Below are 23839 nucleotides of genomic sequence, written 5' to 3'. Positions count from 1 at the left end.
CACACACAAATATATTTACTGAACACTTTCATACAATCCGTCAATAAGTATTTATTGTACAGTGTGCACTTCACCGGGCCAGTCCCCAAGAGGAATATAGACATACTCTCAATGTATTTGTGACACAAGTGAGGGGACAGATGCAAACATGCAGAAATTTAATGGAACAACCTGATGAGGTTGAACATGAGCCAAGCGTTATGGATGTATGTGTGAAAGATGAAAACAATCATGGTTAAAACTGTTAATATACATACAGGGAGATGTTAAATTGACATTTAAAAAGAAAAAAAAAACAGTAGCCCAATACCTATTCAATGGCTTCTAGAGCGAGTATTTCAAATTTGTAATTTGATATTTAATTTATAATGATTAAACCTATATAGTAAATATACTATTTAATTTTCAGAAACTTATTTATAGTAATTCAGTTAAGCATATCTTGACAATTATTTTACTAAATAGCATCAAAACATACAAAAAGATGTAGTTCAGCTTTGTGGAGATGGCTGTATGTTTTGTTTTGCATAAGTAGGCTTCTTTTGTATGTTTTGCTTAGGATTTTTTTTCCCACGTTTAAACTATTTTTAATATTTCTCATTCTTTCTAATTGCTGCACAGTATTTTGTAATTTGCTGTATTATAATTTATCTAATCCTTTCAAATTTGGTGGTCATTTAGGTTGTTTTCATATATTTACATTTATAAGCAAAGTTAAATGAAAGCTTTTATCTGACTCTGTCTCTCTCTGCAGATATTTCTCTAGGACAGTAAGAAAAATGTGGAATTTTTACTATAATTGTAATTTTTTAAATGTTCTTTTTTTCTTTAAATTTTTAGTTTTCTTTGAGATTTATCTTTTTTGGCTGTTCTTATTGGTGAGTGTTTTTGACATTGTCCTTTATACTAATGAATAAATAACTAGTTGAATCAGTTTAGATAGTAGCACATGAGCTTTAAGATGTGCATTTTGAAGTTACTTGGCTCATACAAATTATTCTCTGAAATAGAAGGCTGACTGCAGAGAGACACAAATGAATGGAGTTTATAAAATATCAGGCTCTGATTAAAAGGGTTGAGCATATGAACCAGAATTTACCTTAACTGCAGGTTTAAAATCAGACCCCAGCTGCTTACAAGTCTCTGATCCATTCAAATCCACCATCCCCCACTGATAAGATTTAGGGCAAGATGTGATGTAGCTTCATGATGAACATTTGGAGGTTGATGGATGAAGAGAGAGGAGTCAATAATGCCTAAATTTTATAATTTTCCATGGTGCTCAAAACAGGTTCCCCTCCAGGACCTCTTCTGAGTCAGCCCTTTAGGTAAATCTCAGGGCCCTTAAACTCAGCAGTAATACTGTATTTCACACAGTGTTATGAGCTCAGTTTGCTGAGAGCTGCATGGTGTTGTTAATTACCACTGAGAAAGGCCACTGCAGTGTGGTAATAAACAGAGGAAGGCATTTGCCAAATCTAAGTAGCCTCAGATTTATTTCTTGAGTTTCAGAAGCATGGTCAGTGAACTGAATAAAATGATCTGTGGTTTGTCTTTAGGCAGCACAACTGTACCAGCAAATATGAAACAAAGTTCTCATAAAAAAGAAAAGTCTTCTGAATAGTTACTATGCAGTGATTCTCAATCTTGGCTGTACCTTGAAATCATCTGAAAAACTATTTCAAAGGATTGATTCCCAGGACTCTCTGGGACCATTTGATTCATAATCCCTAGTGGTAGATTCAGGTATTGGCATATTTTATGGTTATCCCAATGATTCTAGTGCATAGCTAGCTTGGGAATCACTATGGATTTGTGAATAAAGTACAAGTTTCCTGGCTTGGAAGACTTCGGAAATCTATATCAAGTAATTATGACTTTTCCCCATGTGAACAATTTACTATATTTCCCTTTGGAAAAGTGTTGCCTTTATTGGATTTCGGGGGTGTATTTGTGCATGTGTGCATGTGTGCATGCACGTGCCCCTTCTCCACCATTTTATTGTGGAGGATTAAAGTTATAACAGTTTTTGCAGTTTTCTCATATACAGTGATCCTGAGCCCATATCAAGGTATTTAAATTTTATGAAGCTAAGTTTTCTAGTTTTGTCCTGGGAAAAAATACTTAGGGACAGATACTTCTCCTTCAAGACCTTTCCGTTTGTAGAGGGATAAGGTAAGGGCAGACTGGCTTAGTTCACCTCAATAATAATAATAATAATAGTAACTCTATAATTAATTTAATAATTGATTAAAATAGTGCTTCAATTAATTACTGTAATTAATATCATATAGTCCACCTTTCTTTTCTGTAACTCAGAGAAACTATGAATATGCATTTCATTTGCATATTTATGGATGTGGCTCCCTATTCTTGGGCTTATCTCTTTATTATATAACACTAGCCAATTTATATTTTTTAGTATAAAAAACATATTCACCAAACTTTCTGGATTGGAGTTGATACTCCACCCTATATTATTTTGTCATTACTCTTATCAATGTCTGTATATACGTTTCTAAATTTTTATTGTAATTTCAATAATTAGATTCAATTCAGAAATGCGTATATTTGGATCCACAATCTTGAAAGGAAGACATTCTTATTTAATTTTGTTTTATTGATTATAAAACACATTTACTTTTATTAAGTATTTATTAATATAGTTGAAATGGTGTGTGGTTTTATCTCAAATCCAAAACCATGGCAGAAATATTTATAGAGGGAAATTATGGGACTTGTTAATAAAGTCAAGTATAAGGTATCAAAAGTATCTGCAAAAACGCCTGCAGCAAACATCATCGTAGTTTATGGTGAAACTATGAAAGCATTCCTCTTGTGATGGAGAACAAGAGGAGGGTGCTTGTTGTTCCCACTTCTCACCACTGTAGGGATGGTCCTATTCATTTCATTAAGACAAAGAAAATAAATGATTTTAATGGCATAATTTTAGTGTAAAATCCCCAAAATCTAGAAATAAAATATTAGGTTATTTAGAGAGTAAGTATAAATTCAGAATACATATACAAAAAAAAAAAAGAAACCCAAAAAACAATCAATTGCATGTATCTTCTTCAACAACAGTTAGAAAAAAAAACACAAAACACACTTGAAATAGCATTGATAATATAGTGTCTAGGAGTAAATCTAAATAAAAAAGATTGATAAGGCATTTATGGAAAAAATTATAAAATTCTATTTTAAAATATGAACAAAATCTTAAATGGAGAAAGGTCAGTCTTCAGATTTATCTATGGATATAGCATTAACATGCAGTCCCTATAAAAATTTAATTTGTTTTAAGTGACTTAATAATCTCACTAGATTTATATCAAGGAGCAAACATCAAAAATATTTATTCCTGAAGAAGAAGCGTAAGTATGTCTAAAAATGTATCAAGATTAGTGAAGGTAAAGAAGTTAAAATATGGTATTGAAACAGGGATTGAAAATTTGAACAATGGCACAGAATCAAGAGGCCAGAGAGAAACTGAGACAAATATTTAAATTTGATTAGAGTCTGTTCTGGTTATTTATTACTGCATTAAAATCTACTGCAATATTTAGCATTTTAAACAAATATTGACTTTATTTGCTCATCAGTCTGTAGGCTGATCTCATTCTTCTGGTTCACATGGTATGGATGGGGGTGCAGGGATATCTGGAAAGTCCAAAATATTCTCACTCAAATGGACTGGAGTTGATACTGTACCAACTTGTTGGCTAATATCTCAGCTGAGGCAGTCAGTAGAGAGCCTGGTTTGCCTTCATATGAGTCTGTCAGCATAGACACTTGGGTTTCATTGCAGTAAGCTGGGGGGCTGGGTTCCAAGAAGGGCTATTCCCAAATGAAGATGGAATCTGCAGATCACTTAAGGTACAGTTTTAGAATTAAACAGTGTGACATCCCACCTCATTTTGTTGTTAGAATAACTCACAGGATCAGCTAAGATTCAAGGGGAGAGAAAATAGACTCTCTTCTTGATGCGGGAGTGGCAAAGTCACATGACAGAAAACCATGTGGAATGGGAGGTACTACTACAGCCAATCTGCAAACACTGTCTACTTCAATATCATACTGGCTGTCGTGCATCACTGGGGAAGTAATGGTCTTTTCAATTAACTATGTTGGGACAATTGATAATTCCTTAGGGGGGAAACAAAATAAAACTTTAGAGTTTTTGTTCTAAATTAATAATTAGACATCATAATTATTGGCACATGATAAACAACACATGATAGATGTTTGTAACTCATATGACCTGACAAAGGACATTAACCTAAATATAAACGGAATTACGCAAAAGCATTCAGAAATAGAACACACAAAAAGGTACAAAAAATTAATCAAAATTTCAAAAAAAATATAGAATAAATGCCTTATAAATATATGAAAGGATGATCACCCTCCATCATGGGAATGCAAATCAAAACTTAAATGACATTTATCTTTATATTCATGAGATTGGAAAAATAATCAGAAATTACCATATGTTTATAAAAATATATATACACACATACCCCAAGATATATACCAAGATATATTTACAAGGGTGGGTGCTCACTCTAAGTTCATTTTTCCTTGAGGATTTTCTTCTTTCAGATGAAAGGATTTATTAGACACCATGTGATTCCACACAGAGTTTTGAACAAGGTTGTAAAAAATGTGCACTAGATTTGATACTTATTTCAAAGCTTAGTTCTAATGGCATTTATAGCTCAAAGGCTTTCTGATTTGTGTCTTTTCGTAGTTGCTTATTCCCAGCATACACATCCTTGAATCACTGGGCCTTCTTTATTCTCTTTCATTTCATCATTCACACCAGCCAGGTCTTTTCTGTGCTCATCCCTTTCTGGTAAAATGTTGTCAGATGTAGCCAGGTGAAAGCAATGCATACCATACCACTAAAATTCTGCTTTCCAGACTCTCCTGCCAATGCTAGATATTCATGTGTATATCATCTGTCTTTTAAATTATTTTCATCAAATATTTTACCACTGTGTTACATGGATTTTTATCTTTCCAGCTTCCAACAAGTCTTCCATTGCCCATTCGTATGCTTCTATACAAACACACTCACATACACACACACACACACATACACGAGGTGTGGTAAATATACATAAGTGACAAAAATTATAAAGAAAAATAGGATAATTAATAAAAATAGGAGCGTGATTATTTCTGTGGGTGAGAGGAAAGGTGGTGCTCATAAGAAAAACAGTGTGTTTGTAAGATATGGCATAAATTGTCACCTGGTTGCTAAGTACATGCATTTATAATTTTATACTGCTGTTTAAAATTAGCAAATACACCTTCAAACACTTTTTTCATATATGCTGTAACTTTTTTGCAGTTAAAAAATGATAAGTGCCCCAATTAGACAGACCAGGTCACTGACATTGCTTGAAGAGTCTGACTTTAAGAAAGATTATTGAGGACTGGATATGTCACATATAAGGTAACTATATGTTGGAGAAGAATAGAAAGTTGCATACTATTTGCAGAATATCAAAGAAAATTAAAGAATCATTGGACAAATCCAGAAAGGTAGTGAGCATTGGGGTCCAAATGTGAATTTAACACATAAATTAGGAAAGAAAACTTATTTTCCTAGGAAAATATGAAGTTCCTTCAGAATTCTTTCAGTTTTTTGAAATTAATACAAGTGGCTGGCTGTTGACATTGAGTGCTGAGTGCAATATAATAAAATAATAAAAATATTTTATGTGGTATAAAATATATGTATATGGCCTTTGTCCCAGGGCCTAGCACAAAGCCCCTAAAATCCTCAGAATTTCCTGAGTGATATTTTTTTACTCCTAAGGACCCCCTTTTTGAGCACCTCTGAGTTTATGCTAATAAGGTGACTTAAAATGGGGCCCCTAGATAGCTCAGGATTGGGGCTGGTCACCAGAAAGATCAAGTGATTAAAGGGTTGGAAATATTAGCCCAATGCATGGATTTCTGGGAAAGGGGGGTGGGGCTACAGATTAAGCTCTATAAAAACTCTTGAATAACAAGAGTTGATGAGATTTCAGGTTGATGAACACACACATATGCTGGGAAGGTGGTACACCCCAGTTCCTGGGGTACAGAGGCTTATGCACTTGGGACCCTCCAAACCTTGCTCTATACCTTGCTCTAACCTTGCTCTAAACCTTCTCATCTGGCTCTTCACATGTAGCCTTTATAATATACTTTATAATAAACTGGTAAACCATAATGAAATGTTTCTCTGAGTTCTATGAACTGCTGTAGCAAATTAATAGAACCTGAGCAAGGGCTTGTGAGAGTCTCCAATTTATAGCCAGTTCACTTAACCTGTGGGATCAGATGGTGTCTCCAGTTACATAGTGTCAGAATTGAGTTAAATTTGTAGGACATGGTGAGTCAGTGTCCACTGAGAATTGGAGAATTCCTTGGTGATGTTGCAAAATACACGCTAAAATTATATTATACTTAACATTGCAATTAGCTTAAAATGCACACACATTTTATATATATATATATATATATATATAAAAAATAACAATGACAGATATATATATATATAAAACAATGACAGAGATTTAATGTGTGTTATTGTATTTTTGTTGTTCAGGTCATCAAATTTTCATCAGATATATATATATATATATATATATATATAAAATACATATGAAAGAGAAATAGCTTAGATTTTTAATTTTTATTTATTAGTTGGTTTTGTTTTTGTAATCGGAAGAGTTCTTGTAAATGCAGTAAATGTTTACTAATTCAAAATAATTCAATTGTCCATAAAAACAGACCTTTAATATTCAAGTAAACCAATTAAAGTGTTGGTGTGAGTGCATGCTTTTTTAATAAGCACTACAGCTATTCCACAAGAGAGAATGAGGAAAGCTGGGAATATAAATATAATGCCAAAAATATTTCAAGAGCAGTAAGTCAGAAACTCTAAATCTATAATTCATCACATGAAAAAATAACTCCTCTCAGAACTAAGAGTAAAAATTTGTTCTGTCAAAATCAGTTCTTGTATTCAAAATACAGCAACAGCTGTACTAAGTGGTGTCAAATATATAATGTTTCCTTTATTTCCTTTACAGTGTAATTTTTGAAGATTTTGAAAGATTATTTGCTTTGATATATAAAACAAGCAGAGAGACAGACAGACGTTCAAGCATAACAAGGAAAAAGAATTAGTTCTCTTTTTCCATTGTGGTCTTATTCATATAAGGCAACTTAAATTCTTTTCATTGGTGCAGATTGATACCTAGAAAGCAGCAGCAGTAAAGTAGTACTAAAAGGAGCAGCAAAATTAAAGAGACAGACAGTACCAAATATTGATGAGGATGTGGGACAACTGGAAATGCCAGATATAGCAGGTGGGAGTATAAATTGGAAAAATTACTTTCTAAAACTGTTTGGCATTATTTTTTAAAGTAGATTGTATGTATTTCTTGAGGTGTACTTGGAAACATACCCATCCAGGTATATACTCAACATAAATGCATGTAGGTTGCACACTCATTCACACATACATTCAGGTACACATACAATAATGTTGATAATAGCACTAATCATTATGGTCTCAAACTGGAAACAACCCAAATGCCTGTCATCAAGCAAGTGAATAAATTAATAATAGCAGGTTCATAAAATGGAATAATACATTGGATGTATTATTGGGTGACAGTATATCACCAATAGATTGACAAAAGAAGCTTAAGTGACTTACCAAACCAATACTGGGCAACAGAAGAGAAGCCAGGCAAAGAAAACACATAGTATATACTATTCCATTTACAGTAAGTTTGAAAGAAAGCAGAACCACACTAAGTTGTTAGTGGTCAGAATAGTAGGTAACTTTGGGAAAAAGGAGAGAGCAGGATTGGAGGCAGAACAAGTGAGCTTCTATTTCTTGCTTTATGTATTAATTACATGGGGGAACACACTTTATGATATTTCATGAAACTAAACCTTATGATGAATGTACCTTTTTATATGTATATTCGTCTTATACACAGTTGTTTTGTCCTTTTTAATGTCAGCACTAGAGAAATCATCATAACATCATTTCCTGATCATCTGGATTAATACCTTAACACTAACTCTTTCTCTCACATAACTGATGTCACTGGATATCCAGAAGTGTTTCTAAATTGTTTCCTTAGCAATGAAGGATATTGATCTGTTGAATTTTCTTTTCTGGTAATATATTTGTCTGATTTTTGAATCAGGGAAATGCTATTATTAAATAGATACTATTTTCTCAAAGAATTAGATAATATAGAAGTGATATTATTTATTTCTTAAATAAACTTTAGAATCAAGTTTTTGATATCCGTAATTTAACTTGCTAGAATTTCTATTGGGATTGCACTGAATCTATAGGTCAATTTGGAAAGAACTCATATCTTGACAATATTGAATCTTACTATATATGAACATGGAATACTCTCCATTTATTTGATTCTTTTTGCGTTTCTCTAATGACTGGTGATGTTGAGCATCTTTTCATATGTTTTTTGGCTGTTTTTCTCCAGGTTTCTAATGATTAGTATTTTTTTAAATTTATTTTATATTGAGGTATAGTTGATTTACAATGTTATGTTTGTTTCAGGTGTGCAGCAAAGTGATTCAGTTATATTATACATATATCCATTCTTTTTCAGATTCTTTTCGCATATAGGTTATTACAGAATATTGAGTAAAGTTCCATGTGCTATGCAGTAGATCCTTGTTGATTATCTATTTTTTATATAGTAGTGTGTGTATGTTAATCCCAAACTCCTAATTTATCCCTCCTCCTCACCTTTCCCCTTTGGTAACCATGTGTTTGTTTTTGAAGTCAGTGAGTCAGTTTCTGTTTTGTAATTAAGTTCATTTGTATCATCTTTTTAGATTCCACATTTAAGTGATATCATATGATGTTTGTCTTTCTCAGTCTGACATACTTCACTTAGTATGATAATCTCTAGGTCTATCCATGTTGCTGCAAATGGCATTATTTCATTCCTTTTTATAGCTAAGTAATATTCCACTGTGTATATATACCACATCTTCTTTTTTTTCTTTTTTTTTTTTGCGGTACACGGGCCTCTCACTGTTGTGGCCTCTCCCGTTGCGGAGCACAGGCTCCGGCTGCGCAGGCTCAGTGGCCATGGCTCACGGGCCCAGCCGCTCTGTGGCATGTGGGATCCTCCCGGACCAGGGCACGAACCCGTGTCCCCTGTATCGGCAGGTGGACTCTCAACCACTGCGCCACCAGGGAAGCCCATCACATCTTCTTTATCCATTCATCTGTCAATGGACATTTAGGTTGCTTCCATGTCTTGGTTATTGTAAATAGTGCTGCAATGAATATCGAGGTTCATGTATCTTCTTGAATTACTGTTTTCTCTGGATATATGTCCAGGAGTGGGATTGCTGGATCATATGGTAGTTCTATTTTCAGTTTTTTAAGGAACCTCCGTACTCTTCTCCATAGTGGTTGTACCAGTTTATATTCCCACCAACAGTGTAGGAGGATTCCCTTTTCTCCACACCCTCTCCAGCATTTATTGTTTGTAGACTTTTTGATGATGGCCATTCTGACCAAATTATGTCCTCCAAAATTTATGTGATAAAACCCTAACCCAGCTGTGTGACAATATTTAAGGAGGTGATAAAGATTAAATGAGGTCATAGAGGTGGAGCTCTGATCCAGTAGAACTGGTATCCTTATAAAAGAGGAAAAGACACCAGATCTCTCTTCCTCCCACCCTGCCTCTCTCTCCCTCTCTCCCTCTCTCTGCCATATGAGGACATATTGAGAAGGCAGATATTTGCAAACCAGGAAGAGAACTCTTACCAGAAACCCAATCCTGCCAGAACCTTGATCTTGGACTTTCCAGCCTTCAGAACTGTGTGAAAAGAAATTTCTGTTAAGTAAAAGAAATAAATTGTTTTTCATATTGATTACAATGTCAAAATGATATGTTGGACATGTTGCATTAAATAAAACATTATTGAAACTAAAAATATAATAAAATTGTTTCCTTAAACTCCAGTAAAGAGAAAATAGATAACTATTAAGAAGCAGGCTGATATATAGGACTGTTCTTCAAAATCATTCAGACATAGCTGATAAGTTTTAGAATATTTAAAGCAATGTTACCTTTGGTGGAGGAAATGTATTCCTTAATGTATTAATTAATTAATGCAGCCACTTCCATATAAGCAATTGTTTTATACAAAAATAATGTGAAGATGAATAAAGCGCAGACCATCCTTTCAAGAAACTCATGAAACACAATTTGAAAGGGAAACAAAGATATCATTATAGTATACCATGGTAAAATAATGTGGAAGAATAAAATATATTTTGTAAGATAATAAAGAAACTCTAGGAGACTTTTGGGATGAAATGCCAACAAAGGAGAAGTGCATTCTAGACCTAAAAGACACCACTGAAAGGAAGTGAGGACAGAGAACTGAGAAATTCAGATTGCTGAAGTAAAAAGAATGGGGCAGGGAACAAATGAAGGGCTGCTGAATGATGTATGAGCAGGATAGTGAATATATGTATGACGCTAGGGCTGCCATACAAAATACCGTAGACTAGGCAGCTTAAACAGTAAAAATTTATTTCTCACAATTCTGGAGGCTAGCAAGTCCTAGATCAGTGGTAGGCAAAGTTGGTTTCATTCTGAGTCCTCTTCTCTTGGCTTGCAGCTAGCTGCCTTCTGACTCAGTGCTCACGTGATTCTTCTTTGTGTGTGGGGCGAGTGGGGAGTGAGAGAATGAGAGAAAATGAGGTGGGGAGACCGCTTGAGCGCTCAGGTGTCTCTTCTTACAAGGGCAATGGTACTTTGGATCAGGACCCCTCCCTTACTAATTCATTCAAATTTAATTTCCTCCTTACAGGCCCTATCTCCAAAGGCAGTCACGTTGGGGGGTTAGAATTTCAACATATGAATTTGGGGAGGGGCACAAGTCAGTCATAGAAATGTACAATTTTAATGAGTTTATTTTAAATTAAATTTATATAAAATGTACACAACCCATATAATGAAGGCTATACATATTTGACTAATTATTTACTTATTTATATTATCTAATTACTATCTAATTACTAAGAATGAGAGACAGATGCCATGTTCCTGATAGAATCTTTAATAGATTCAACATGTCATTTCTTCTTATATTGAGCTATAAATTATATGTACTTTCAACAAAAATTTCCAAGGAAAAATATTAATATAAGATATTTAGAAAACCTTTAATGGTAGCTAATAAAATTTTGAAAAGGAAGAGCGATGAGAGAGCTTATTCTTCCATACATGAAATGTACCATAAAGTTGTAACAATTAAAACAGATATTCATGAAGAGATTAGTGAGTCAAAATGAGGAAATACAAATAGATAATTTTTAGGTTTCTACTTTGAGTTACTAGATCTACAATATAAATAGAGGATGCAGGAGGGAGATAGATAATAACTAATAGCTGACATTTATTTTGCTCCTACCATGTACCAGCCACTGTTCTATGTATTATCTCATTTAAACCCTACACAAACGAGCTGAAATACGTACTGCTGAAGTGTGTTTTAGAGCTATGAGACTGAGGCACAGAGAGTCTAAGAAACACCAAAGTCACACAGTTTGAAAGTCACACCATAGTACAGCCAGTATGCAGCATCCTAGGCAGTCTGACTCCAGGACCTACTCTTTGAACTGTTAGCTAAAGTGCAACAGATTCAGCTTTGATCATGCTGAGTTGAAGTTGCCTGCGTGATACAGAAGGGGACTGAGGAGGTGAGAAGGAGGCTAATACACTTGATACTTCAGGGTGAGCTTGGGATTTTCGTAAGATCGTCATCAGGGGAGTGGATGGTGGGCAAAGAGTTAGATTAAATAAAACACAGAGTTTATTGGACAAGATAAAGTGAATACAATAGATTCCAAGAACAAGGAATAGAGTTAGCTTCAGACATTTTGAGTATGATTATTTTACTCTTTGGGACAACAAAACAATGACGCTTATCTTCATTTCTTTGTTTGAATACTTTTATTTTTATGCCTTTGTGTGTCATGTTTCTCTCATTTGTATGGTGAGAAATGGATATAACTGGATTATACATCCTCCCTTATTTTTAACTAGAGAAATGCAATGGAAGAAAAAGATGAAGACACTTCCAAATGTTTTACTATATTCTACTATTTGTCTAGAAAGTATTTTTCCCATGACTAAAATTTAAATTGGCCTTCACCTGATATGATCTAGCTGTTACCATTTCAACTACAACTATACTCATTCAGTCCACAGTGGAAGATTATGTATGGCCACATCACATACTGCATCCCGTTTGCAAAGTGATGTTATCTCAGCTGTTATTCCTTCTCTGGCCCTCAAGAACAGACCAGGTGCTTCTTCTCATTATCCTGCAAAATTTGAGCTAAATGAGAAAAAAATAATCACCCCCCAAAGCTACAGATACACAATTTTGGACAAAGAAACACAATATAGTTATGAAAAGTTATTAAGAAAATAATTTTTGGAATCAGATATGCCTGCATTTAATTTCTAACCTTAGCATTTACTAGTGGTATAACTGTGTGTCTGTTATTTCACAACTCTGTGCTTTGTTTCCTCATTTATAAGAGAGAGTCCATAGGAGTTAACTTGATTCCATGTGCTTATAATATACCCAGGACTCTTCAAAACACTGTATATCTGTTAACTCATTTAATCTTTACAAATATCTCTGTGGGAGATGATGCTCGTATCCTTATGGAATATGAATGACAGAAGGACAAGGTGACTTTCTCAGTCACAGAAGTAAAATTTGGTAGGGCCAGGAAGAGCTCTCTGGGGCAGCAACTTGCCAGAGCATCAGATCAGAGAACTGAAACCTGCAAGGGAGAATGTTCTTGTTTAGCAAATCTGACTGCCTAGTGGGTTGTTGATATAAGGAAGGCTGACCTGGTCTCTGTGCTTCCAAACTCCTCTGAAGGAAGTGCTGGAGAGGGGCTGTGTAATTATGAAGTCTCACTGAATTATCATTGTTTTCAGACTTTTTTGTTACCTAAAGAGATGAGATACTTCGCTTCATTTGGATAACATGAAGCACATGCTTGTGTCTGCTAAACTTAGGTCTGTGTGTGTGTGTGTGTTTACATGGTTTTGTTCTACCTAAAATTTCCCTGTTGAACATTCCATGAACTCTATATCAATTCCAGTTTTGTTTTGTTTTGTTTTCCTGATCAGATCTACCCATGAATCACTCTCCAACTTGGCTACCTTGCAAGTAACTGTTCTAGAATGACCAAAATGAAAAGCTTCATTGCTTAGTGAACATGTGGCCTTCCCCACGCCTCTTCTAGTCCGAGGGCACTGGTGACTTACAGTGTTCTGTGGGAGTGGGGCTGCAGGGACTTTTCTTCCATAATATGCTTTAGCTTATCACTGCATGTCCCCTGTCACAGAGCAACACTAATTAGGCTTTTCCAAGGGATATAGCTACAGGAAGCTTTCACGCAGGATGCACGTTAGAAGAATCCAGGTGGATGTGTTTCTACAGTTCCTAAAGTCCTCTCATATGTCCATGTTTAATTTGCTAGGATGACCTACTGGGGAATCAGTAGACCTTATAAATATAGGTCAAACAATAAGACACCCAGTAAGTTAGAATGAGAAATGATTGCTTTCTGGCAAGGCATCAATTTGAGCCCCACAGTATTTTTTTTTCCATTAGGGTATGAATTCATTTCTCATTCTCATTTCTGTTTTAAGCTGCCCAATCTTAGACTAGATTTTTTCTCTTTTTCTTATGAATTAAGCTACAGTTGTATTTGATTCCCCTTAAGCATCAACTTCATGTGACACAAGGTCTGTGATCCTAAAAATCTCAGGGGACAGGTTAATTAGTTGATTGGTGCTTATTAATTACTTAGTGGTGATATATTTATGCCCCAGGACTGGGAAAACCTCACTCTGCTCTATGTAGTCTCACTTCCAAGTGTTTAATGCTTACAACTAAATTCTTTCTCTCATAGTGATTGTTACCTGCAGAGGACAAAAACCAGATGAAACCTAAAAAGAAATTCATAGGTTTACCTCTTAGCAGCCAAGGAATATGTATCACCCAACCCTATTAAATGACCTGATTTACGATCTGATAATTCAGGAATTGAGGTTACTCTCTGTCTGTTTGACACAGCATGGCTCTTGGCTGTATCTCACTGTTATGTCCTACTCACCTATGTTATAGAAACAAATTATTGGATGATAACTCATTTACAAGGACTAGGTCAGCTGTTCATCCTTTATCAAACCATCTGTTGGTAAAAAGGCAGAGCCATCTGTATTTAGATGGAGGCCATGTCCATTCCTTTCAGCTGAAACCTCAGGTGATGGAGAGGTGTCCCCAAATTTTAGCATAAGTGTGAGAGGCAGTGTGACGAGAATGTGGGGAAAGCATATAAAGCATTATTATTATAATGAACTCGAGGATACACCAAGCAAATTCACAAAAGAGGATGACTCTAATCAGAGACAAGAGAAGGAGTGGTCTGTGGGTATGTAATCCAGTCGTTAAGGATATATACATAGAGGGGTTGGGATCAGATAGTAGATTTAAGTTGGAATCTCAGTTACTCTGGTCACCAGCTGTTTGAGTTTGGGAAAATTCCTTAACTTTTCTGAGCCTCAGTTTCCTCTCAATACAATATACAGACAATTTTTAGAATAAAAGCAAATGTCCTTAATAAAATTTTGTTAGATTAAATTAGTACAATGTATGTAACCTGTAGCAAAGTGTCCAGGTTGTAAGAAGTGGTCAGAAAAGTTCAGCTAAATAAATACAAAAAATAGTTATGTTGTGGCTTATAAAATGAGGTAACATAGGTGACTTATAAAATGAGGTAACATAGTAGAGGTAAGCAGGGGTAATGAGCAATAGAGATGTTGAAGAAGATAGAGTGAAAAAATATTGTTTATACTTGGCAATTAGAGCTCCCATGATCAGAAAGGTTATTGATGATGGTAGCTGTTGAATGAAAGAGTAGGAAGGGAAGATGAAGATGGAGAATATTATAGTGCAATTGGGCCATATTGCTTATGATTAGGGAAAGAGTAGGGTACAAAAAAGAGATGTCAGCGTATGTAGTAATCACAGTTACTTACAGGATTACAGAAGTAACATATATGGTGTTTGGCCTAAAAAAAGAAACTCAATAAACAATATTTTTCACCTCTTCTCCAAACTTTTAAGACAGATTTTTAAGGCATAGAAAGTTATAACCAGGGGCTCCTGCATAATAAGAATCCTGCTAACAGCCTGCCAGCTATGAGGGCAACATCTGTATATCCTTGATGCCTAACATGGTGCATGATACATAATTCATGCTTTAAAAAGGGAGAATTCTTTCACTTTCTTCCTTATATTTATTCAACAAATGTTCATTTAGCATTGACTAAGTATCTGGAGATATGTTAGGTGAAAGATATGGAAAGATAAGTAGGATGCAGATTTTCCTCTTAAACACATCACTCTATTGGCTACTGTGTGGGTTTTATTGTGGGTTGTTTTTTTTTTGCGGGACGCGGGCCTCTCACCGCTGTGGCCTCTCCCGTTGCGGAGCACAGGCTCCGGATGAGCAGGCTCAGCGGCCATGGCTCACGGGCCCAGCCGCTCCGCGGCATGTGGGATCTTCCCGGACCGGGGCACGAACCCGTGTCCCCTGCATCGGCAGGCAGACTCTCAACCACTGCGCCACCAGGGAAGCCCCATGCTGTGTGTTCTGACATACTATTAGCTGGTGTTCACAAGAACTAAGGGGAGGATTAATTTTGTGTAACACAATTGAGAAATGCTTTCTGGGGGAAATGACATTTAAAATGGGTCTTAGAATTTGATTGGAAATTTTTGAAAGAGAATGCCAAAGATTATTTCAGTAAGAGGGAACTACCAAAACAAGTTTAAAGATGAAAAAAGAAGTTTATTCATTTCATTTATGCTCCCATTTGATTATTTATAAATCATAAGATATTTTCAGATTTGTTATATTGGGAATGTATTGACATTTTGGTCACATTTTCACATTTATATATTTCCGCAGTGATGGGATGTTGAATTAATGTGCTATAAACTTACAAATATTCTATTTAACTGCACTCCCTATGTGGTTATAAGATTTAATGAAAACTTAGGCTTTCAGGAAAAATAATTACCATGGACTGCATAAGATATATTTGACGGCTTAACACACTGTATTAAAGTACTCATCTTTTGTAATGTGAAATAGAAATTTTAAGACAAATCATTAATGATAATTAAGAGAATACTAATTTTAACAAATTCATTATGCATGGTCCTTTATCCCTACACAAACACACACACACACACACGTACGCACATGCACATACTTCATAAACACCAAGGGAATATAGAGGGACCTAATCTAGGCTAAAGTGTGAAACATAAGATTTGGGGGTTTGAGACCATAAATATAAACATTTTAAATAATCCATTCTTGGGACTTACCTGGTGGTCCAGTGGTCAAGAATCTGCCTTCCAGTGCAGGGGATGCAGGTTCGATCCCTGGTTGGGGAACTAAGATCCCACATGCCTCGGGGCAACTAAGTCCGCATGCCACAACTACTGAGCCCTCGCGCTCTAGGGCACGTGGGCCACAACTAGAGAGAAGCCTACACGCTGCAACAAAGAGCCTGCACACTACAAAAAAAAATCCCACATGCCAAAACAAAGATCCCGCGTGCCACAACTAAGACCCAACACAGCCAAATAAATAAAAATCTGTTCCAAGCTGATGTTATTAGGATTCCTATATTATTAGGTGCCTAGTCCTAATAATGACATGGAAATTGTCACTTCTTTGTGATTTTTTAAAGGGAAAAAAGTTATCATTAAACTTACTTAGCACTAAAGTTATTTATCACTACCCAACTTGTGTAACAAAAACAAAATTGGAATACAAGTGAGGACACACAGGTTTCACCCAGATGTAAAACTTTATTTTCACATGATATTAGAAAACATAGTTGCTTTATTTATTTATTTATTTTTAACATCTTTATTGAAGTATAATTGCTTTACAATGGTGTATTACTTTCTTCTTTATAACAAAGTGAATCAGTTATACATATACATATGTTCCCATATCTCTTCCCTCTTGCGTCTCCCTCTCTCCCACCCTCCCTACCCAACCCTGCTAGGTGGTCACAAAGCACTGAGCTGATCTTCCTGGGCTCTGTGGCTGCTTCCCACTAGCTATCTATTTTACACTTGGGAGTGTATATATGTCCATACCACTCTCTCATTTTATCCCAGCTTACCCTTCCCCCTCCCCGTATCCTCAAGTCCATTCTCTAGTAGGTCTGTGTCTTTCTTCCCATCTTGCCCCTAGATTCCTCATGACCATTTTTTTTTTTTTAGATTCCATATATATGTGTTAGCATACGGTATTAGTTTTTCTCTTTCTGACTTTACTTTGTATGACAAATCCTAGGTCCATCCACCTCACTACAAAAAACTCAATTTTGTTTCTTTTTATGGCTAATATTCCATTGTATATACGTGCCACATCTTCTTTATCCATTCATAGGTTGATGGACACTTAGGTTGCTTACATGTCCTAGCTATTGTAAATATAGCTGCGATGAACATTTTGGTACATGACTCTTTTTGAATTATGGTTTTCTCAGGGTATATGCCTAGTACTGGGATTGCTGGGTCGTATGGTAGTTCAATTTTTAGTTTTCTTTTTCTTTTTTTTTTTTTTTGCGGTACGCAGGCCTCTCACTGTTGTGGCCTCTCCCGTTGCGGAGCACAGGCTCCGGACGCACAGGCTCAGCGGCCATGGCTCACGGGCCCAACCACTCAGTGGCATGTGGGATCTTCCCAGTCCGGGGCACGAACCCGCGTCCCCTGCATCGGCAGGCGGACTCTCAACCACTGCGCCACCAGGGAAGCCCTATTTTTAGCTTTTTAAGGAACCTCCATACTGTTCTCCATAGTGGCTGTATCAATTTACATTCCCACCAACAGTGCAAGAGGGTTCCCTTTTCTCCACACTCTCTCCAGCATTTATTCTTTGTAGATTCTTTGATGATGGCCATTCTGACTGGTGTGAGGTGATACCTCATTTTAGTTTTGATTTTCATTTCTCTAATGATTAATGATGTTGAACATTCTTTCATGTGTTTGTTGGCAATCTGTATATCTTCTTTGGAGAAATGTCTCTTTAGGTCTTCTGCCCATTTTTGGATTGGGTTGTTTGTTTTTTTGATATTGAGCTGCGGTGGCAGAGGCTGTTGTGACGTTGCACCAGCCTGAGGCGTACCATGTGTTCTCCCAGGGAAGTTGTCCCTGGATCCCGGGACCCTGGCAGTGGCGGACTGCACAGGCTCCCTGGAAGGGGGTTGTGGATAGTAACCTGTGCTCGCACACAGGCTTCTTGGTGGCGGCAGCAGCACCCTTAGCCTCTCATGACCGTCTCTGGGGTCCGCGCTGTTAGCCGCGGCTCGCGCCCATCTCTGGAGCTCCTTTAAGCTGAGCTCTTAATCCCCTCTCCTCGTGCACCAGGAAACAGAGGGAAGAAAAAGTCTCTTGCCTCTTCGGCAGGTGCAGACTTTTTCCCGGACTCCCTCCCGGCTAGCCATGGTGCAGTAACCCCTTCAGGCTGTGTTCAAGCAGCCAACCCCAGTCCTCTCCCTGGGATCTGACCTCCGAAGCCCGAGCCTCAGCTCCCAGCCCCGCCCGCCCTGGCGGGTGAGCAGACAAGCCTCTCGGGCTGGTGAATGCCGGTCGGCACCGATCCTCTGTGTGGGAATCTCCTTGCTTTGCCCTCCACACCCCTGTTACTGTGCTCTCCTCTGCGGCTCCGAAGCTCCCCACCTCCGCCACCCACAGTCTCTGCCCTCGACGGGGCTTCCTAGTGTGTGGAGACTTTCCTCCTTCACGGCTCCCTCCCACTGGTGCAGGTCCCGTCCCTATTCTTTTGTCTCTGTTTTTTCTTTTTTCTTTTTCCCTACCCAGGTACGTAGGGAGTTTCTTGCCTTTTGGGAGGTCTGAGGTCTTCTGCCAGTGTTCAGTAGGTGTTCTGTAGGGGTGGTTCCACATGTAGATGTATTTCTGATGTATTTGTGGGGAGGAAGGTGATGTCCACGTCTTATTCTTCCGCCGTTTTGAAGCTCCTTCCATAGTTGCTTTATTTATGAACAGAGAAGACACTCAAACATTTTTTGAAGTCAGAGACCTCATTTGCAAATCTAATGAAAGCTAAGACATTGTTCCTTCCCATAGCCCCTGTATTCCCTTTACATATGTTTTCCTAACATGTTTTTAGCATTTAGGAAGCAAGGATTACTGAGTCAGTAATTTTTCAGACTACACAAAGTCCTGTCCCAAATTGGTGACTTGACTTTGAATATGTTTTCTTTGAATTTTTACTATCATTGGTGGATGTTGGTGGGGTAGAAGGTGGGTTGGGACTGGAGCCTGGGGAATGAACAATGATTCAGTAGTTCCCTGAGATATATAGAATTTCACTTTTGGGAGAAGCGTTAGTTTTAAATAAATCCTATTTACAGACCTGTTCAGTTAAATTATCTTAGCAAACATATATCGTACAACTTTAAGGCTTCTTTTCCCTCAACACGTTAACTATTTCACCCCACTCTCTTTCTGCTTGCATGGTTTCTGAAGAGAAGTCACATGGAATCCTTATCTTTGTTCATCTGTACATGTTTTTCCCCTAGGGGTTCTGTCAGGATTTTTATCTTTGATTGTCTCTAGTTTGAAAATGATACGCCTAGGTGTAGTTTTTTTGACGTTCATCCTGTTGTTGTTCTGAGCTTCCTGAATCTGTGGTTTTGGTGTCTGACCTTAATTGGGGGGAAATTCTCAGCCATTATTATCTCAAATATTTCTTCTATCCCTTTCTCTCTCTCTTCTCTTTCTGTTATTCCCATTATGTGTATGTTACACCTTTTGTAGTTGTCCCTCAGTCCTTGGATATTCTGTTCTTTTCTTTTTCAGTCTTTGTTCCCTTTCCTTTTCAATTTGGGAGATTTGTATTGAGATACCCTAAAGCTCAGAGCTTTTTTTTTCAGCCATGTCTAGTCTACTAATAAGTCCATCAAAGACATTTTAAATTTCTGTTACGGTGTTGTTGTTGTTGTTGTTTAATCTCTAACATTTTGTTTTGGTTCTTTCTTAGGGTTTCCTTCCGTCTGCTTATACTGTTCATCTGCTCTTGCATATTGTCTATTTGACTTAAATACAGCCCTTAGCGTATTTAATCATAGTTGTTTAAAATTCCTGGTCTGATCATTCCCACATCTCTGCCATGTCTGGTTCTGATGCTTTCTGTCTTCAAATTGTGATTTTTGCCTTTTAGCATGCTTTGTAATTTTTTCTTGATAGCCAGACATGATGTACTGAGTTAAAAGGAACTGTTTTGAATAGGCCTTTAGTAATCTGATGGTGAGGTTTCTGGGGAGGTGAAGCCTTCTATATAGCCAATGATTAATTCAGTCTTTTAGTAATCATATGCCTGTGGACTGTGAACTTCACAAGTGTTTCCCAGTTTTTTCTCCCCCCTTAGTTGGAATAGGATGGCTAGAATGGGCTGGAGTTGGGTGTTTCCCCTCCCCAGGTCGCTTAGGCTCAGATAACTACCCAGCAGGTTAGGCTTTGGTTAACTAGTTTCCCCTGAAGGCAGCCTTGTTAAGAAGAACATAGCACTCTGACTTATTTTACAATGTTTTCTTTACCCTTCCCCTGTTAGAAACCATGAGGGAATTTTTCTCAGATATGTACACTGGGAACCTGGCCGAGCTCCTGGAGGTAAATCTCACGGCTTTTTGGGCGCCCCTATGACTGAGTCTCCTTGAAGCTTTTAACTCTCAGACTTGCCCACACATTGCCTCAAGCACTTCCTCAATTACAGGTCAGGTTTTCCTACTTCTGCACTGGTTTCCACCTGTGGCATCTGCTCAGATGTCTCTCCTCAAGGAAGCCATGACTTCCTGCGTTTGCCTGTTGGCCTCTCTAGTCTTGGGGGCAGCAGTTTGTTCTGTGTCTGCCCCTCTGTTAGTATCCAAGAAGAGTTGTTGATTTTTCAGTCTCTTCAGCTTTTCACTTGTTAGGACGGAGTGGTGACATGCAAGCTTCTTATGTGCAGAACTGGAAACCGGAAGTCTGCTTGTTCAACTTCTGGGTACAGGAGATTTCTCCGTGTTCTAGGGATGAAATGGTGAGTGAATGCAGCTGCTTTAAGATCTTCTGAGACATAAAGCACGAGGTAAGGATGGGTGCAGACACAGGTACTTCTGTTGATGCAACAGATATCAGCTTCTCTCCCCACCCCCTACAAATAATCATAGATTCTCTTGGAAATATCTCAAAACACTTGGACATAACATATTGAAGTATAGAAAACTGTCTTAGGGCTGGGCTGAGATCAGGATTCTTGTGACAGGGCTGCTCCTTACTGAATATATGACTTTGGGCAGAACTCAGCCTCTCTGAGCCTCATTTTGTTCCTAGGGAACACTGGAATTGTGATATTGTTCCTTATGTCTGTTTGAGGATCAAATAAAATAACTTGAGTAAAAGCACTTTGAAATCTGTAAGGACCTAAAGAAATGTCAGTTATGACTATATGTTCTGGAAATGGCTTTGTAAATGACAGTAACATTTTTAAATGACCATCTGGTTAAACAAAACCCTGCACTTAATCCTGGATATTTCAATGTAATGTCCAGAGACGTGCTTTGATTTACACATATGCAGAGCTTTCGGCTGTTTAAATATATCCAGTCATATCTCTAACAAGTGGAACTGACTAACGCAGAGGTTTTTATGATTAGCAAGTTTACTTAAGGACAGATCATTAAAAAGACCCTTCTCATGTGATCGTTGACCAGTGATGTTCTCACATTCTGTAGTCACTCCTGGTTCTGCAATCGTTTTCATGTTGTGCCACTTCGTTTGTCTGAGCTGTTCTTCAAAAATCCCTCCCGACAGTCCAACATCAAAGGAAACAATGTTGTTTCCTTAAGCAAAAGGGATGGAGCTGTGGCTTGCCAGCCTTTACAAGCGCCAACAGCATTTCTTTCTAAAGCACCTGCTGTTACACGTCAGCCTCAGCCGGCAAAGGACACAGATAATGACAGCAATTTTATTATTATTATTATTATTATTATTATTCCTTTCCAGTATGTGAAAGCAGAGTAATGAATTTTATACAGACAGCATTAAGTTATGGCATGCAGACCAGCACTTGCTTCCTTAACCTCCAGACACATGAATCGTAAATATTACTGTGGAAGCTAAGAGAACATGTAACTGCTATAGAAAGTAATTGACAGACAAAACCAAAAAAAGGACTCAGTTCAGAAAGTGTTCACTATCATAGAGCCCTGGATGTGAAGCAGAAAATGAGACATGTACTCAAAAAAGAAAACTAGTTACAACAGACTTGGTTATCTTTTTATCAGATCCTTCCATCCATTTTCTGTCATTTCCTTAATCTCATTTGATTTCTAAAAATGAAATCTGATTTTTAAGAATTCCACATTCTGTTTATACAGGCAAACCTGGGTCAGCTATGCAGAGTTTACCCCCTGCTCCTCTATAAAATGTGTGCAAATTAAATACTTCCTTTGGTTCTTTTCTTTTTTTTTTTTTGCGGTACGCGGGCCTCTCACTGTTGTGGCCTCTCCCGCTGTGGACCACAGGCTCCGGATGCGCAGGCTCAATGGCCATGGCTCACGGGCCCAGGTGCTCCGCGGCATGTGGGATCTTCCCCGCCTGGGGCACGAACCCATGTCCCCTGCATCAGCAGGCGGACTCTCAGCCACTGCGCCACCAGGGAAGCCCCGTTCCTTTGGTTCTTAATCTGAGGTTCTGGTGATCATCTATGAACATGCTGCAGTTTTATCCTCAGAAATTTTCAGGTTTTCAATACCAGTCTTTGTCACAGGGCTCTGTTTTCTTCCACACACTATGCTTTATGCAGATAATACTGCATTTATCTCACAAACTTTCTGAGTTAAAATCATCCCCCAAATCAAAGTGTTAGCCATTCCCCAGGTCTCAAATCTTTCATCGATCTGTTCCTGTCTTTATCACTACTCTCTTTGGGGAGCTCAGACCTCCTGCTCACAAAGGGAGTTAGATGTCTCTTCATCAAAGCTTTGCTTACTTCCTTGGTCCTTTTTATTATGTTCTAATTCTTTTGTTGGTTTTCCTCCTAAGATAACCTTATGCTTGGAGAATTCTCAAGTCTTCCCTCTTCTATCTCTTCTGTCTTCCTGATTTTAAGACCTTCTCTTTAAGTTCTCCTTCCAGTCACTGTAAGGAACTAAGTGTTAGAGAAGTTAAAGAATTCCTTCATTTCCACAGACAGAAACAAGGATTAATTTGTCCTTTGGAAACAAAGAATGTGATATTTATTTTTTTAATTTTTACTTGAAAGTTGAAGCAGTAATAAAAGTCCTATTGTGAAAAAATTAACATTGTAAGTATTGTTATTACTACCATTATTATAAACATGGATATGTGTACAGATCCACTGACTTATGCTGTATTTGCTTATTCTTTAGTTGAACACCCTATAAAGAATTACAGGTGTACTAGTGATTGTAATTTATAGTTGCAAAAAAAGGTAAATAAATAAATGTTAGACTGAAAAATAAAGGTGGATCTGTCGACAGATCCATATTTATCATTAATGGCAGTAACAGATTTCCTTCTGTGATGGTGGCAGAAAAAAGAAATGAGGACGTACCCTTGTGCTGCTTCTTGTAAGCAGCCCTAGTGTCTGGGAAAATCTTGTTAC

At 37.3% G+C, this 23839-nt stretch overlaps 1 pseudogene; it reads left to right on the top strand.

Annotated features, from left to right (window-relative positions):
• The window catches only part of LOC132518280 (large ribosomal subunit protein eL8-like), a 144249-nt pseudogene extending 122016 nt beyond the window's left edge, over window positions 1-22233 (top strand).
• The last annotated feature ends 1606 nt before the right edge of the window (window positions 22234-23839 follow it).

The sequence above is a fragment of the Lagenorhynchus albirostris genome, chromosome 3, assembly GCF_949774975.1.
Source record: "Lagenorhynchus albirostris chromosome 3, mLagAlb1.1, whole genome shotgun sequence".
In the NCBI taxonomy this organism is placed as follows: domain Eukaryota; kingdom Metazoa; phylum Chordata; class Mammalia; order Artiodactyla; family Delphinidae; genus Lagenorhynchus; species Lagenorhynchus albirostris.
The sequence above is the reverse complement of the archived record's forward strand: the minus strand, read 5'-3'. Positions and strand labels throughout refer to the sequence as shown.